The sequence below is a fragment of the Canis aureus genome, chromosome 13, assembly GCF_053574225.1.
Source record: "Canis aureus isolate CA01 chromosome 13, VMU_Caureus_v.1.0, whole genome shotgun sequence".
Taxonomy (NCBI): Eukaryota; Metazoa; Chordata; class Mammalia; order Carnivora; family Canidae; genus Canis; species Canis aureus.
Genome location: NC_135623.1, coordinates 61917253 through 61923252, shown reverse-complemented (window position 1 = coordinate 61923252; position 6000 = coordinate 61917253). Strand labels below are relative to the sequence as shown.

Genomic DNA, 6000 nt, shown 5'->3' with positions numbered 1-6000 from the left:
GGCGCAGCGGTTTGGCGCCTGCCTTTGGCCCAGGGCGCGATCCTGGAGACCCGGGATCGAATCCCATGTCGGGCTCCTGGTGCATGGAGCCTGCTTCTCCCTCTGCCTGTGTCTCTGCCTCTCTCTCTCTCTCTGTGACTATCATAAATAAATAAAAATTTAAAAAAAAAATACTGTTGTCTTTTAAAATGTAAAGAAAATCTATTTTTAAAATTTCTAAATCTTAACAATGTAAACTGGTATAGAATAATAGTAATTTCTTGGATATTTTCAAAGTAATATTGTCTAACAATTCTCGAAAGTTTTACAACATTTTTCAAAACTCATACCGATAAAGCTAATTCTCTAAACAAACTTCTGAGTATAATTATCCTATATCATGAGGCACAAAGAAGTTAAGTAAATTGCCCAACGTCTCAAAGAGACTAAGTTATAGAGCCTGGGCTAAACCGTCTGTTCTTAACAACAGTAGAAACCGACTCCCCTGGCAAATTTGGACAAAATCTACTCTTTGGACTTTATAAATTAGAATGGTTAGTTATTTAATTTGGTATTATGTGTACTTACATGCACAGACACGTGTGTCCTGTGATTTCCCTTCAGTCAAGTTCACTGACATTTTAATGTCAATTGTAAAACACATGAGGCTTGGTGCCCGGGGTACCAAGGATTCTCTGAGACCTTTCTGAATCCTCACTGAGGATGGAGGGATCTGGGCACAAACCCTTCCAGTGAGGTGGGTGAACTTGCCCTCTGGGTTGTCAAGTGGCAGGGCTGTAGCTGAAAAACTGAGCCACTGTTCTGTTTCTCTGCTGTGTCAAGTTCAAAACTGATGAACCAAGAATGGGGCTCATCGATTTCCAAAGAAATGGGTTCTCTGCTTTTTTTTTTCTTGGGTCTCCAGGGATGAATATTTCTTGTGGCACTTCTGACATGGTTATAGCCCTTGTAGGTCAGCGGTAAACAGATGAGGTTGAGGATGAAAATGGCAAATCGACGGGACGACCTCCCCCAAAGTCCACAGCGGCATGCCTGGAGAGAGCCAATGAATCTCTCTGTAATCTTTGGCTAATGGTCAGTCTGAAGCTTTTTCTACCAAAACAAATAAATATATGTCTGGAAGAACCAATATTGATTTTCATCTGGGAGATGTATTAAGCGGGAGTAGCTGAGATTTGAAAGGGACGAAGTAGGGGAATAGTGAAGACCAGGAGACGATGTGTACCTTGCATGGAACGAGCAGTAACAGAGCCAGGTGTAGATACAGGCATCTCCTACATTTTGAGAGTTGGCACTATGCCACTTCACTTTTATGAAAGACCTACTTACTTAGTGCCTGTTTTCGCTAACCCAAAAGAAATCTGAAGAGAATGTTCACTTTCACCAAAAAGAGGCGAAAAGCAAAAGGTGTGTCCAGTGTTCCCCGCCAAGCTCCCTCCCTGGGAGCTACACTCAGCATCTCAGCATCAAGCTTCATACTTCTGAATTGTACAAGCATCTCTTTATCTCTATTTCGTGCATCCATTAGCAAGACGTGTCCTACAGTATCAGAAAAGCCTAAGAGAAGGTATTTTGGGGGATCTGGGAATGCTCAAAAAATTTGCTATATGAATTCATGGTAATTGCTTCTTAGCCTTATGCTATTTTGGTTTACGAAAGGTTTCATAGATATGCTTTTCTTCTGGACAGCGGGGGGAACCTATACTAGGACAGGTGCTTATGAGCTGGGGAGTTTATTTTTGAGGGGAAGGGAGGGAATGTGTGTGGTCCTCCTAAGTTTTGTTTTGTTTTGTTTTCCTTTCTGAATAACTGAGATTTTCTCCCAATCTACAAATTAATTTAGTGAAGTATATTATTTCTAAACTTGGGGTAATAATAGCAAATAACAAAACAGCAGCAACAACACAAGGTGATAATAACTACTAGACCTTATGTGATAACTGAAATAGATAACATTTAAAGATGTCTGAGCCTAAGTATACTCATGGTTGATAAATACTGCTATTGTTGGGCAGCCTGGGTGGCTTAGCAATTTAGCGCCGCCTTCAGCCCAGGGCGTGATCCCGGAGACCTGGGATCTACCTGCATGGAGCCTGCTTCTCCCTCTACCTGTGTCTCTGCCATTCTCTCTCTCTCTCTGTCTTTCATGAATAAATACATAAAATCTTTAAAAAAATACTGCTGTTGTTGATGTTGTTGGCTGAGGGCCTATTACAAACACCTCCTCTTTATTGATTTTCATCAGACATTATTTTTACAATGTACTTTCTATTTATTTTCTCTAATAGAGTCATAATAGGCTTGTAAGCAAAGTCAATTTCTCATCTTTTAGCAAATGGAATTAAGGTTTAGAAAAATTAATTAATCAAACTAAGTTGCATAGGCAGGAGGTCAGAAATCAGACTTAGATTGTCTAAGTCCAGGGCCCAAGGTCATTCTCTTACTATGCATTGTAAATATTCAGCAAAGAATGGGATTCAAATTGATACAAAGGCAGAAAATGGGGGAGTGAATGGATAGGAACTAATGCATAAATAGGCTAAAACTTCATTTTTCTGTTAATCCACACTTTTCTTTCTCTTGACATTGTTTCTATCCTAAATATTCATAAGCTTTCCAGTTTTACCTTTAGGACTTGGGTGATGTGAATTGTCCTCATAAATTATAGGAACCATCAAACTTTAAAAATGATCCCTTACGTTATCTTTCGCAATAAAAAATTATGGTAATATATCCAACAAATGAGAAACCATTCAAAAAGGAAACAGGCTTGCACGTTATTAGTACCTAACTCACAGGGTTTAAGTCCCAATTATTATCCTTTAAGAAAATTAGGAGACTTATAGACTGGGTTTCCACAATATCCATAATTTGCTATTTAAATAGGATATTCTTGAATGCTGTTATAAAATAAAACACTTCCAGCAATTGTCAAGATATAAAAAGGTTCATGGGTTCATGATATGTTATTCATGGTATGAGTTTTCCAGAATTAATGAGGAAGTAGTGAACTTCTTAGTTTGTTGCTCTGATATAGCCAAGGGAAAATGCTGGGATACAATGAATGGGCATTCAGCCAGCAGGCCATTTCCTAATAAAAACAGCATTGTGCCATAAACATATGAAAAATAGCTTATAAAACACCACACTAGAACTTACTGAATGAAAGGAAACAAAGGATATGATATTTTTTGTAACATCCCCATTTAAAAATAAATGTTCTTTGTTTTGGTCACCAAGATAATGCCTAAAATAGTTTTGATAATCACCATTTGTATTTATGACACTTTTCCCCTTGAGCATCAGATAGGACAGCCACATAATACAAGGCATCTAAAATATAACCTTAGCAATAGTGTTGTCAGGTTTAAAATACTCTTATTTATGGGCCTTTGGAAATTATTATTTTCAGCCAACATAAGTACCTACTGAAATGGGAGTCAATAAAAAGAAAATAAACAATTCTGGAGGGACTTTAGCATGGAAAAGGACACATTTAAATATAATTAGGATTTGACACTCACTGAGTCTCTACTTCATGCAAAAATACTACAAATAAGTTTAGTGTTATTTAAGAATTATAACTTTCCTACTCAACAAAAAAGTGATACACTTCATTTAGAAAATGATTTTACCAACAGTATACAGTTTTTGGAAATGACAGTTTAACTGCGACTGCCAGTACCTTGTTACAAATTATTTTAAATCCTACATGCAGGGTCCCCCTGTGCTATCCCAAAGTAGAGCATTCCTAGGAAACTGTTCAAGCATAAGACGAAGAAGAAATTATCACTAATTTATATGGAAAAACTTCTGAGCATTACCAGACCTAAAAAAATAAACCCTCTTAGGCTTGTCTGATATCATGGGACACATCTTTTTAATGAATGCACAAACACAAAAAATCAAGATAAAGCACAGATACTCATAGATACAGTTCAAAGCTGTGGAGCTTGCTGCTGAGATGCCAGTTTCCCAGGGAAGGAGCTCGGTGGGGCCACACTTGCTGCTTGGGATGCACGCTGCCTCTATAAAGGCTGGCAGCAAAACAAATGCTGAAAGGTATTTTTGCTTTTCATCTTTTTTGTAAAAGCCAAAATCCTCTTCGGATTTCTTTTAGTTAGCGAAAACAGGTACTAAATATAGGTCTTTGTAAAAGTGAAGTAACATAAGGCTGACTTTTGAAAACAGGGTGTGTGTGTTGGGGAGGGGGTACCTGTAGTAATTTTTTGTAGAAAGCCAAAGCAACTAATAGGGTATCAGAAACAGGAACCCATCAGCTAATGAATAAAATTTTTTTGTTGTATCTGAGTGACACACACAACAGATACACCAGTCATTTTAGGCGTCAACTTAGAAATGGTAATGGCTGTGGAAGTGCATTAATCCATTCAGAATGTCTGGGAGGACTTCCACAAAGGAAGCAACATGTACATTAGCCTTAATGGGTAGAAAGAAGTTTTCCAGACAGGAAAGGAAAATGGAGATTCCAGTCAAAAGCCTTCCGAGAGCCAAGTCTTCAAAATCAAAATGTGAGATTTGATTATGCTTTGGGTGACTATGACATAAAATTGTGGATTGGGGAGGGAGAAGCAAATTGAAAAGGTTAGTTGGGATTTCTTTTACTGCTAAATGTGAAAGTAAATTCAATCTCAAGTACCTTTAGCTGAAAAGATAATTTGCTTGTGTTCTTGACAAATCTAGGGTTAGAGAAGTGGAAGCTTTCAGTTTCTTCTCAATTCAGGGCCTTTCTCAATTAGTAGGATTTAGTTTCTTTCTCTGTATTGCTCAGCTCTGCTTCTGTTGGGTTCATATTTTTCTAGACATTCTCTTTACTGTGGTGTGCATTTTCTGTCCTTCTTCCCAGTTCAGATCTGGAGGGAAAGAGATCAAACCTCTTTTGATCACTCCCTCCCATCCTTGTAATTCATTCTGATTGGATCCATCTCATCAGGTTCCCACTTCTGATCAGTATACTATTGACCAATCGTGTGGTGATACCCCACTCCTGGCACTAAGGATAGAGCCCCACTTGAATAACAGAGGTCATGGGTTATGGCAGTTGAAAAACAACAAAGGTCCAAAATAGTCTGTCCCTTTGGCCACCTCATATGAACACAATCTTGTTCTTAAATTCCTTGTTCCCAGTTACTGTATCCAGGTCCAGATCTATGCCTCTGGTTAATTTCAATTCTTATTCATTAGGTCTGGATATAGCTCCTCATGGTCCAGCAAACTAACAGGGAATTTACCTGTATGAAATATACCTGTATAGAATACAATAACTTATCATTTGCAAAGCACAATGACAGAGAAAAGAAATATTTGCAATAAAACTTCTGTTGGATGAGGCAAATGAGAAATAAAATACAGTGGCTAAGAATTCATACCCTATGTAATACCTAGCTAAAAAAGAAAAAGAAACAAAGAAACGAAAAAACCCAAACAGGGTTCTTTACCCTGTTTGCTTTAATGCTAGAAGGAGTTGTTTTGTCAGTAGTTCTGAATCGGTTGGCCTGATTCATCTTTTCTGGGTTGGTTTCTTTCTCTTTCTTTCTTTCTTTCTTTCTTTCTTTCTTTCTTTCTTTCTTTCTTTCTTTCTTTCTGGTTTTCCTCAGTGGTCAAATGGGAGATGTACATGTGGAGTTCGCCCCACCCCCTTCCACTGGGACAGGATTAGGAATTTGGCATGTGCCTTAGAGATGGTAATTAGAGCCTATTGTTTTCCAGTGCTAACAGGACAACTCTCTTAAAATTTAATGGGCTCTCTTGTCTATGTGTTCCAAACTATTCCATGAGTTACCACCAAAGGCCAGAAATGTCTTCAAGTGCATCTTTCTTTTTTTTAAGATTTTAAAAGTTTATTTATTTATTTATTTATTTATTTATTTATTTATTTAGAAAAGGAGAGGGAGAGGAAGAAAAAGAATCTCCAGCAGACTCCGCATTGAGTGGGGAGCTCGACGCCATGTGGAGCTCAGTCCCACAACCCAGAGATCA

The 6000-nt window shown here is 38.0% G+C and overlaps 1 long non-coding RNA gene across 1 annotated transcript in view; it reads right to left on the bottom strand.

Moving 5' to 3' along the window:
• Positions 1-563: 563 nt before the first annotated feature.
• Positions 564-6000, bottom strand: part of LOC144281684 (uncharacterized) — a 49086-nt gene continuing 43649 nt past the window's right edge. The window contains exons 4-5 of the long non-coding RNA XR_013350109.1: positions 4661-4874; positions 564-1032 (exon numbers count right to left, since the gene is read on the bottom strand). This is a non-coding gene — a long non-coding RNA (uncharacterized LOC144281684). The remainder of the gene's footprint in view (positions 1033-4660; positions 4875-6000) is intronic.